The sequence below is a fragment of the Scyliorhinus canicula genome, chromosome 15, assembly GCF_902713615.1.
Source record: "Scyliorhinus canicula chromosome 15, sScyCan1.1, whole genome shotgun sequence".
Lineage (NCBI taxonomy): Eukaryota > Metazoa > Chordata > Chondrichthyes > Carcharhiniformes > Scyliorhinidae > Scyliorhinus > Scyliorhinus canicula.
The window spans coordinates 106,479,454-106,491,962 of record NC_052160.1 but is presented as its reverse complement, the minus strand read 5'-3'; positions in this window follow the sequence as shown (position 1 = coordinate 106,491,962).

Below are 12,509 nucleotides of genomic sequence, written 5' to 3'. Positions count from 1 at the left end.
TGTTAATATTACTTCAATTTTGAAACCAATTGACATCTCATCTATATTTTAGCCACTTAAAAAAGGTAATTGCTCAATGTTTACACTGAGACGAGCAATTTTAATTGTTAAGATTTTGACAATGGAGCGAGATAGAGCTGGATTCTCCGATTCTGAGACTAAGTGCTGACAGCAGCGTGGGAACGGTGGCATTTTACGACCGATAGAAAGGGGAAAAATGACCACTGATCCTCCGTCTGGTGGGGGACTAGCAAGCACGCAGCGTAGAGCACTTGGTTCTGGCTGTGAATACGGCCGGAGAATTGCCAGGTCTGCACATGCGCATGGTGGCGGCCTGCAGTGGCAGTGCCAAATAGTGCCCCCTCCTTTGGCCAGGCTCGCCACCGTCAAAGCCCCCCTTCCCGCGGATTGGCTCCACCCTCGACTGTTGTGGCAATGGACTTAGTCCGCAGCTGCCACGTCAAGTTCCCAAAAATAAACATCACACGCAACCAATGCCATCGTGACCTCGGCCCATCGGGGGCGAAGCATCGGTGGGGAGGGCCTCAAATAACGTCCTGAGGCCGTTCTGACGGCGTGCAGCGAACTAGAGTACACCGTTTTGGAGGGGGCAGAGCATCGCAAAAGCGGCACCATCTCTATTTCGGCGCCAATGTGGATTCTCTGGCCCATCGCTGAACGTGATTTATTCATTGGAGACCGAAGAATACCCCCCCCCCCCCCCCCCCCCCAAAAAACGGGTATGGCGTCCGCATTCTATTTAAATTTATTTGTACGAAAAAGAAGTCGGGTGGGATTCTCCGTTGGGTGATGCTGAATTTGCGAAATGTGATCGGGCACAGAATCCAACGGCAAAATCGTGGTGGGTACTGATTTGACGTCATATTGCAATTCTCTGTCACCTTGACAGCGGTGCCAATGCGGATCGTCCGTACACTAAACGCTGTTTGGATCTCATTAGCGGGCCTGACCAGTTATTCTTCGGGGCCTCTGCGGTTCTCTGCCTTTAATGAGCCAACAGCATAGTTCACTTGTGCTTTTCGAAAGTGTGAAACCGGTGTCATCATTGCTGCTGAGGGAGAGAGTAGATAGGACGTGGAGAGGCGTGAATGTGGCTGCTGAGGGAGAGAGTAGACCGGACATGGAGAGGCGCGAATGTGGCTGCTGGGCCAATCACTGGCCGGCTGGTTGGAGGGGGCGGGGGTAAGTGATGGGAGAACAGGTAGTGTGGCCGGGGTGACTCCCACAGGACTGGGGCGGTGTCCAGTCATGGACAACCAATACCGCAGCCTGCAAGGCAGCCACCTTGCTGCGCATTCCACTGACCACACACCTTGGCCCCTGGTTCTGCACAGTGACACTGGCTGTATGGCTGACCCCACCCTCCACCATACCCTCCCCAACTCTGCCGCCAACCGCCAGCGGGGCATCAGGCAGCCCACCCAATGGTAAGGCCGACTGTAGCCCCGACAGGGTCACCAGGCAGGGACCATGGAATATATCGTGGCAAGGAAAGCACAAGCTGACGCTACCCTTGGCATCAGGGAGGGCGCCAGGGTCAGAGACCCCCCACGCTGCCAGGCACAGACGGGGCCAGGGATGTGGGAATGAAAGGGGGTGGCATTCGGGAGCAGAGGCCGCAGTGCCAACCGGGTCCACGATGTAACCCATAACCCGGTGGACCTGGTTGGGCATAGGAGTATGTACCATGCTAACATGTTGACCCTATGGGCCCCAATACTACATCTAGGTGGGTCCCCAGACGATACAGCAGGGGTGGAGGTGGTCTGCTGTGATTCCCGTCCTGCGACCTGGGCCGTTGGCGGGTGTCTTGTGGGGCGACGGGGCCTGGATGAGTCCGGCTGCTGCTCAGGTGTCCCAGGTGGTGTAGGGCCGGCGTGTTCCACCCAGTCCCCACCAGATGCACCAGGGAGTCCGAGGTGTTGCGGTGTTCCGGCACCTCCGCTGTGGGAGTCACCGGCTCGGGCTCCACCATCTCTTCCTCCCTCGGGGCGCCCCATGGCCCCTGGCTACTCCATGGAACGGGGGTGCGAGCAGTGCTAACTCCTGATGCTCCCCCAGCTGCCAGTTCTGGAGGCCCACTCTGGTCACGGCCAGGGTCTGGAGGCCATGGAACACAGGGAGTGGACCACCTCCGTCTGGGACTGCGCCACATCACCCATTGACTGTGCCACCACTTTCTGCGTCTGTGTCACATCAGCCAGTGACTGTGTCATCTACCTTTGGGACGGGCCACCTCTCTCTGTGTCTGTGCCACATCATCCAGCGCCTGGGCAATGCCCCCGCCGATGTTCCGAGCCATGGCCCGCTGTGACTGGGCCACACTTAGGGGTGCTGCTGCGATGTCCAGATGGCTTTGGCTCATAAGTCACTTTGCTGATTTGCAATGAACCGTTTTTTTTTACTGACTTATTTTCTGCTCTCCTTTCTCAAAGACAGGGAAGTTATGTGAAAATTCACAGCTCACAAAAAGGCAGCCCATGTTATGATCTCCTGGTCACTTTATTGTTTCACATCACCAGGTTAAAGTCCAACGTCAGCTGCCCAATGTGATTTTTGAAGGGGGAGCCCAATTAATAGTCTGGATGTGCATCACTCTCCGATTAAGTTTAGCAGCTTGGCTTCTGAGGCTGGTGTGTCTCCAGCACTCACAGATTGACAGCCTCACTGTCACAGATGGGAACTGCCAATGTGTGTAGGCGAGAGGGGGCAATTTATGATGGAGCCACCCTTCAAAGACTCTGCAAACGGTTAGATTCACACTGCCACAGATGCCAGACTGCCATTGTGGAGGGTGAAACCCGTCACAGAGTGGCATGGCTGTGGCTGCAGATGCAACTATCTCTATGGGCATGGGGAGCCTTTTAAATCAATGCTGGCACATTGCCCCCACCTCCACCCATGGGACATGCTCCACACCCCCTGACTAAAGATTCAGTCGGGAGCCAGCCCATGAAAAAGCCAACAACCCAACGGCAGCTTAATTGGATCAGGGAGGGCAGGCCTTCTACCCCCTGGTGGGGAGTGAGTCCCGCCTGAGAAATCTTGTGGTCAAACGGATTGGTATCACGTTTGAGCAGTGGCCACTGCTGAGACTAGAACCAGTCCCCAAAGAAAGAGGAAATGATGGAAACCGATCTCAAACCGAGATAGGGATAGAGGCGGGACCGGACTGGCAGGTACTAGCGAGGAATTTGTGGGGGTGGGGACTTGCGTTTGAGGCCAGTGGGAGGATAGAATAAGGGGTATGATGTTGGGGGGTGTGGCTGGGGGCGGGTGCTCTCCGCTAAGCACATTGAACCCCAAAGGATAGGCCACAAGTTGCATTTTATGAACCCCCCCCCCCCCCCCATCACCTTCAAACACACTGGTGGGTTTGCAACAGACATGGTGGAGCCTTGCTGTAGAGCATTACTTGTATAACAACTATATTTTAGAACACAATCTAAATATTCTCTTGTCAGTTTTAACTCTGTAGCCACCGAAGTTGGCCATTCCCTCAATACAAAATGGAGGAACGCAAAGCTTGCAGGTTAAAATGGACAATGTTTGCAGCACAAGCAGGCTGCACCAAGCCAATGTGTATTCTGTCTGCTAAGAGAGCAGACAGCACCAAAACGAACATTCCGCATATTAATGAGGCAATCTCCGGGATAGTTAACATAGCAATGGAACGATCCCAGGGACAATGGACACAAATAGAGAAGTAATTGCAACAGTGTATGGAAAACCAGACACCCCGGCACCAGCGGGGTTCGAAAACAAAGCACCCGAAGGCCCGCCCAGTAGCCGAGAGATAGCCTCAGTATTGGGAGGATTCAAACAAATCGACTGGGAAGAGACCCAATCGATTCCCAGCAGATAGAGGGTCCACCCAAAAGGGCGTGAAGCCCTGGGACCTATAAAAGACAGGTCCCACACTTAGTTTGTTCTTCTTAACCAGCCCTCCTCTCTGGACCAGCATCTCAACCAGCTTTTACCAAAGAAGACCTTGAATGAGAGAGAGGAGAGGTTTGGGACAGCAGCCGCCAGCAAGTAAGTGTCTCACAACGATCGCTACCAGAGATAGACACTCCTGACCCCTTTTTAACCCGTTCCAACCTGAAGTCTGCAGACCAGAGCAGAGCAAGAGGCCTTGTCCCCTGATCCGGCAGTTCCCTTTGAGATAAGTATTGGTTTATTTAGGGGTAGGAATAGTTTAATCCTCTTAGCGTGTGCATGGGTAGTATTATAATTGTATTATAATAAACTCAGTTGTTTGAACTTACTAATTGGTGTATGGTTTATTGCTTTGAACTTGACCTTGAAACTTGTGGCGGTATCTTAACGATACCTGACGACTCCAGAGCTAAGTAACGAAACAGAGCCAAATTGAGTGTTAAGCACACTCACCCAGAACGAGCAACATTTAGTGGCGACATCTAGACGGGACTCCCCCCCCCCCCCCCCCCCCCCCCCACTCCGAGAGAACCCAGAAATTTGAATTAGAAATCCAATTGGGAAAAGGAAAAACCACAAGTGTTCAAGGAGTTCAAATCAATAGTCATACTTCGGAAGTGTGTTTTTGCATGTGTAACTAACAGGGTTGTAAGGTTAAACCGAGAGATTTTTGTTGCGACAAACTGTCGGGGGTTTTATAAGTCGGAACATAGCGAAAGCCGTACCCGTATTTTAAAAGCATTGCCTTATCGTCCCTCGTTCCAAATTAAAAAGGAGTAGAGAAAAGGAAATGGCCATGCAGGCAATGGAACGCCTCATGAACCCAAAGCAGTTCGTGGTCGCAGCGACCAACAGTAGCAGAGTAGGCCAGTGTCGACTTCCGGTGGCGGCGATGTCCGAGTGAGCCGCACATTCGGTGGGCTCTCACTCCGGCCGGCTGGAACAGCTGTTTCCCCGCGATAGCGGGACTACGGAGGCGGCAGAAAGGCTGCCTGGAACAGAGGAGGAGAGCGGGCTGCAGAGGATGTAAGTGTGGAGGCCAGCAGGTGAGGAAGAAGGAGAGAGAGAGAGAAGGAGGAAACTGACCTGCAGGTTAAGATGGCGGACCCACGGACCTTCCTTCCTCCAGGACAAAGGGAAAAAGAAAAAGTTTGGAGTTGCTGAGGAGGGACAGCTTGGACCCACTTCAGATGCCCAAGAGGTAAAATTGAAGGAGCTGGGCGAAGGAAAGCGGCAGCGGAGGCGCTGAGGAGCGGGCTGCGGCATATGGAACAGCGGGATTCCAGAAAGCAGAAGACGAAGGAGAAAAAGGGACAGAGACAAGGACCGGAAGAAAATTACCTGGGACCTAAGATGGCGGACACACGGAACCCGGACTCAGCAATCCAGCTGGCGCTGGATAACATGCTCCAGGTAATGAAGTCCAGTTTTGAAGCGCTGAAGCGGGACAGCTTGGACCCAATCCAGAAAGCGGTGGATCAGCTGAACCAGAGGCTGGACGCCCAGGATGTTAAAGTTAAGGAGCTGGGAGAGGCGGTGGAGGAGCAGGCGGATGCGCAAACGGTTGCAGCGCTAGAAGTGGACGGCCTGAAAGAGCGGCAGAGAAGACTGCTGGACAGAGTAGAGGAGCTGGAGAATAGAGTCCGCAGGAACAATCTGAGGATGGTCGGCCTCCCGGAGGGGGCGGAGGGAGCTGATGCTGCAGCGTTTGTAGCAGACCTGCTGAAGCAGCTGATGGGGGCCGAAGCCTTTCCGCGACCGCTGGAGCTGGAGGGGGCACACAGAGTGCAGGCAAGGCAGGGGCGGCTGGGCGGACCCCCCCGCCCGATGGTGATTAGGTTCCACAGGTTCGTGGACAAGGAGCGGGTGCTGCAGTGGGCAAAGAGCGCCAGGAGCAGCACGTGGAATAACAGTGTGCTCCGCATCTATCAGGACCTAAGCCAGGAGGTGGCTCGGCGGCGAGCAGCCTTTAAGAATGTCAAGGAGGTGCTGTTCAAGAAGCACGTGAAGTTTGGTCTGCTGTTCCCAGCTCGGCTATGGGTCACGCACCAGGGTCAACACCACTACTTTTCCGAGCCCGAAGAAGCGATGGATTTTGTGAGGGACCTGGGGATGGTCCCGAAAGGAGGCCCTAAGGACACGAGTTAGGGCCCGAGGATTTCTGTGGGGAGGAACGCCGAATGTGCCTGGACTGCTGCTCAACGGTTTGCTGGGCCAATGGGGCCAAACAGAACATTTGAGACTCTTTCCTTTGTTCATGGACATTTATGTGCTTTTTCTCTTTTTTCTATGTTTTTTCCCTTTTTTTTTTTTTCCTGTTTGGGCTTTTTGTGCAGCTCGCGGAAGACACTGGAGCCGGCTTGCCCCAGTGGGTGGGGAGGAGGGCGGGGAAACAAGGGGAATGGGACAGGAAGGCGCCGGAGTGTTGAGTCACCGGGCTAGCAGATTGGCTAGTCAAGGAAGTCAGATGGGGGGGAAAGCTATAGCCAGTAGATGGCAGGGGTGGGGGTATCGGGGGATGGGGTTAGGGGAGGGGGGGGTTGTTCTGCTGACGGGAGAGGGACTTGAAATAGGCACTGGAAAGGAGATCGAGGGTGGAGGCAGCTATAGGGCGGGCCAGGAAGGGCGCGACGCACGGGTCAGGGGCCGGCCCGAGAAAGGCTATGGCTGACCGGCGGGGTGGGGGGGGTGGGATGTGCCCCCCGACCAGGCTGATCACCTGGAACGTCAAGGGACTGAATGGGCCGGTTAAGAGGGCGCGGGTGTTCGCGCACTTGCGGGCCCTGAGGGCGGACGTAATTATGTTGCAGGAGACACATCTGAAAGTGTCAGACCAGACCAGGCTAAGGAAGGGCTGGATTAGCCAGGTCTTCCACTCGGACTTGGACTCGAAGTCCAGAGGGGTGGCAATCATGATCAACAAGCGTGTGCAATTTGAGGCAGAGGGCATATCCGCAGACAGGGGGGGCAGATACCTGATGGTACGGGGCAGGCTGGAGGGGAGAAGAGTGGTGCTGGTGAATATATATGCCCCGAACTGGGATGACGTGGACTTCATTAAAAGAGTGCTGGGGAAGATCCCGGACTTGGATTCTCGCAGGCTAATAATGGGAGGGGACTTTAACATGGTCCTTGACCCGACTTTGGATCGGTCGTGTCCCAGAACGGGTAGGCTCTCAGCAATGGCAAGGGAGCTGAAAGGGTTTATGGAGCAAATGGGGGCAGTGGACCCCTGGAGGGAGGGACAGCCAACAGGAAGGGGCTACTCGTTCTACTCGCACGTCCACAAAGTATATTCCAGGATAGATTTCTTTGTGCTAAGCAGGGACTGTAGGGGGGAGGTAAAGAACACGGAATACTCAGCAATTACCATTTCAGACCATGCCCCGCATTGGGTGGACCTGCAGTTCGGGGGAGCGAGGTATCAACGCCCGCAATGGAGGCTAGATGTGGGACTGCTGTCGGAGGAGGGGATCTGCGAGAGGCTTCGGAAATGTATAAAAAATTACCTGCAGGTGAATGACACTGGGGAGGTCTCAGCGGCGACCGTGTGGGAGGCGCTAAAGGCAGTAGTGCGGGGGGAGCTGATTTCAATTGGGGCCCATAGAGCCAAGGCAGACCGGGCAGAGATGGATAGATTGGTCAGGGAAATGGGCCGGATAGATGAAGAGCACGCGGAGTCCCCGGGGGAGGTTTTACTCAGGGAAAGGCAGAGGCTACAGGCGGAACTGGGGGCACTATCCACGAGCAGGGCCGTGGAACAGCTTAGGAAGGCGAGGGGAGTGGTGTACGAGTATGGGGAAAAGGCTAGCAGACTGTTAGCGCAGCAACTTAGGAGGAGGGAGGCGGCCAGGGAAATAGGTAGAGTGAGGGACGAGGGGGGGCACAAAGTGGAGGATCCGGCAGAATTGAATAGGGTATTCCGGGACTTCTATCGTAAGCTGTATACTTCGGAGCCGCCAGAAGAACCGGAGGGGATGAAAAGGTTTCTGGATGGGTTAACATTCCCAACAGTTGGGGGGGGGGGCGAGTGGAAGAGCTGGGGGCCCCGATTAGAGTAGAGGAGGTATTGGGGGGCCTAAAGGCCATGCAGTCGGGGAAGTCCCCGGGGCCGGATGGATACCCAGTAGAGTTTTATAGGAAGTTCTCTGAGCTGGTGGGCCCGGTCTTGGCGAGGGTTTTCAATGAGGCAAGGGACAGAGGGACCCTGCCGCCGACGATGTCACAAGCCACCATATCTCTGATATTAAAGCGGGGTAAAGACCCGGAGGTGTGCGGGTCCTACAGGCCAATCTCCCTGATTAATGTAGATGCCAAGCTCCTGGCAAAGGTACTGGCGGGTAGAATGGAGGACTGTGTACCGGAGGTGATTGGGGAGGATCAAACGGGGTTCGTGAAAGGTAGGCAGCTGGCGGCCAATCTGAGGAGATTGCTCAATGTGATAATGATGCCCCCGGCGGGTAGAGAGGTGGAGGTAGTGGTGGCTATGGACGCCGAGAAGGCCTTTGACCGGGTGGAGTGGGAATATCTATGGGAGGTGCTCGGACGGTTTGGGTTCGGGGAGGGATTGGTGGATTGGATCAAATTATTATATCAGGCCCCGAGGGCCAGCGTCAGGACCAACAAAGAAGTGTCGGAGTACTTTAGGTTGTACCGAGGGACCAGGCAGGGCTGCCCGCTCTCCCCGCTGCTGTTTGCGCTGGCCATAGAGCCGCTGGCGATTGCGCTGAGAGCCGCAGAGGGTTGGAAGGGGATGGTGAGGGGCGGGGTTGAACATAGGGTTTCTCTTTATGCAGACGACCTGCTCCTGTACGTGTCGGACCCAGTGGCCGGGATGGGAACTATACTGGGAATGCTGAGGGAGTTCGGCCAGTTCTCAGGATACAAATTAAATACTGTCAAGAGTGAAATGTTTGTGGTACAGGCAAGGGGCCAGGAGAACAGATTGAGAGGGCTACCGTTTAGGTTAGTTGAGGAAAATTTCCGGTATTTGGGAATCCAGGTGGCGCGAGACTGGGGCAGGCTGCACAAGTTAAATTTGGCCAGGGTGGTGGAGCAAATGAAGGGAGAGTTTCGGAGATGGGATGCACTCCCGCTGTCGCTGGCAGGGAGGGTGCAGACTGTAAAGATGACAATCCTCCCTCGATTTTTGTTTATTTTTCAGTGCCTCCCGATCTTTATCCCACAGTCCTTCTTCAAAAGAGTTAACGGGCTGATCATGAGCTTTGTCTGGGCGGGAAAGTCTCCGCGGGTGAAGAAGGCGATGTTGGAGAGGAACCGCAGCGAGGGAGGGCTGGCGTTGCCGAGTCTGGTCAATTATTACTGGGCGGCCAACATCGCTATGATAAGGAAGTGGATGGTGGGTACGGGGTCTATTTGGGAGCGAGTGGAGGCGGCTTCGTGCAGGGGCTCCAGTTTGGAAGCCCTGGTCACGGCTCCTCTACCGCTGCTGCCGGCCAAGTACACCACCGGCCCGGTAGTGGTGGCGACCCTGCGGATATGGGGCCAGTGGAGGAGGCATGTGGGGGAGATGGGGGCGTCTGTCTGGGCGCCAATCTGCGACAACCATCGGTTTGCCCCCGGCAGTATGGATGGGGGGTTCCGAGTATGGCGGCGAGCAGGGGCGGGAAGGGTGGGTGATATGTTCCTGGAAGGGAGCTTCGCGAGTTTGAGGAGCTTGGAGGAGAAATTTGGGTTGGTAGGGGGAAATGATTTTAGATACCTACAGCTGCGGGACTTTGTTCGTAGACAGGTCCCATCTTTCCCGCGCCTCCCGCCAATGGGGATCCTAGACAGAATAGTCTCTGGGAGGGACGAAGGGGAGGGTAGAGTCTCAGGTATTTATAAGGTGCTCATGAGGGAGGAAGGGTCCCAGACAGAGGAACTGAAACTTAAATGGGAGGAGGAGCTAGGCGGGGAAATGGAGGATGGGCTGTGGGCAGAGGCCCTGAGTAGGGTAAACTCGACCGCGACATGTGCAAGGCTCGGGCTGATCCAATTTAAGGTCGTTCACCGGGCCCATATGACGGTGGCTCGGATGAGCAAATTTTTCGGGATAGAGGACAAATGCGCTAGGTGCGCGGGAGGACCAGCGAACCATGTGCACATGTTTTGGGCATGCCCTGAGCTGAGGGGGTACTGGGAGGGATTTGCGGGGGTCATGTCCCAGGTGCTAAAAACAAGGGTGGTGATGAGTCCAGGGGTGGCAATTTTTGGGGTTTCGGAAGACCCGGGCGTCCAGGGGGAGAAAGCGGCCGATGTGCTGGCCTTTGCTTCCCTGATAGCCCGGCGACGAATATTATTGGCGTGGAGGGACTCAAAGCCCCCGAAGACTGAGTGGTGGCTTGCGGACATGTCAAGTTTCCTGGGGATGGAAAAAATTAAGTTTGCCTTGAGGGGATCTGTGCAGGGGTTCACCCGGAGGTGGCAACCATTTATTGACTTCTTTGCGGGAGAGTGAGCGTCAGCAGGGGGGTGGGGGGAGGGGGGGTGGGGGGGGGTAGAGTAGAGTAGGAGGGAAAATATGGCGGGTACTACGGGTGGGAGGGGAGCGGGCTTGTGCAATACGGTATGATGGAAGTATTGAAAGTACGTGGATGTTTGCACATTTTTGCCTTTTTTGCTTCCTTTCTGATGATGTCTGTAACTGTTTATAAAGCCAAAAACTACCTCAATAAAATTGTTTATTAAAAAAAAAGAGTAGGCCAGTGTCCCATATGGGAGCTGGAACTCAAGAAATACCTCAAAGGGAAAGGATGGCCCCTTTGGAGTGAGTTTGTTTGAATGAGGAGACAGGTCCCGGGAGTATAGGACATACTTGGTGGGAGAACCTTTCTCAAATTCATAAAAAGAATTTAGGAAAAGCACGCAAGCCGATGGCAATTGTGTCCTGCTTGGCACAATTGCGAGGCACAGAGGAGGTCGTTCGGACGCTCCGCAAATAATTAGAAGAGAGGAATAGGATGAGCAAAGTGGATGTCAGGGACATCGAAAAGGAGAATCTAGGTTTAAGGCAACGACTGGCAGAAAAGGATAGAGAGTGGATGATGCCAAGACGGCACATCAGTCTTGTCTAGCCCATCTGAGCAGTTCCCAAGCCCAGTATGAGAAAGCCTATCAGGATGTGCAGCGTGCAGTTCTGATAAGAGAAGATTCAGAGAAGCAGGTAGATGCACTGCAAAGGCAATGCTCTGACCTAAAGGCAGCTTTAAGAGCACTCCATGCTGCCACCACTGAGCAAAGGCAAAGCACAGTGGATCATGCGAAATGTAGGAAGCAGATTGCGCAGCTGCAATCTCTGCTTTCTGTGCAGAATGGGTTCCAAGAGACATTTGGAACCCAATTAGATGAGGAAAATGCTCCACATTGGCAGGAATTGAGCGAAACAGCGCAGCGCTATGTTCAGGGAACATGTGCGCCAGCAGCGCAACCGAAAAGGAAAGCGCCCCAACCCCCCACAGATCAGATAGCACCCACACCTATGAACCCAGTCACCACCCAAAGAAAAGCAACCGCAGAAGGCGCACCCAAGGTCACATACACCACCCCCTTAAACGTAACACAACTAAGGGATGCGTGTGAGAAAATCACCCCGTTCCTCCCCACTGCAGACCCCCACTAATTTTTCGCAAGAGTAAAAAAGCAGGCGACCATGTACGGCCTGGATGAGCGAGAGCAGGTAAAGCTCACAGTTTTGAGTTTAGACTCATCAGTTGTAGCAGCCCTCCCCGACCCACAGAACGTTGGAGGAGGCACCCTCGAAGAGATGCATACAGCTATTTTAGACGCGATAGGGTACAACAGAGGAGACCCAGTCGAAGGACTAAATAAGTGTAGGCAGAAAAGGACCGAGCACCCCACAGCATTCACAGGAAGGCTGTGGATTCATTTCACTGCCGTTTTTGGCGATTTAGACCGCGCACATTTAACCCGTGATAATATGGTTAAATGGACCCGTATCATCATCTCCCACGCCACAGATGCAGGACAGAATGTCTGCAGCAGTTATGACCCCTCAGAAGAGGCCCATAATGAAAAATGGGTCTTGAAAAGATTGTCCCGCGCTTGGCAGCAATCCGTCCACAATAAAACAGCATTTATAAATCCCGAGGAAGAGCAGGCAGATGCAGACATGCATCCAGTTAAAACACATCAAAACCCCGCATGTGTAAATGAGGGAAGGAACAGCCCACAGCAGACCAAGTCACAGGAATATTTTAACTGTGGACAGTTAGGACATTACGCTCGAGAATGTCAAGCCCCCCCGAAACAGTAACAGAATCAGCCCACCAATGCCCCCCGAAGCGGCAACGAAACCAACTGCCCCGACCCCCCATTCAGGGAACAATACACAAGGGAACAATGCACCAGAGTGCCTGCTCCGCCTTATGTGCCTCAGGGGTCATGTTACAACTGTAGGCAGCCAGGACACTTCTCCCGAGATTGCAGGAGACACCCAGCACCAGCTAGACCCGCCCCCAGATATGAAAGAGAACACCACCCACAGCAGCTACAAGGTCCCAGCTTCCCCATGCAAACTATGAGCGCTT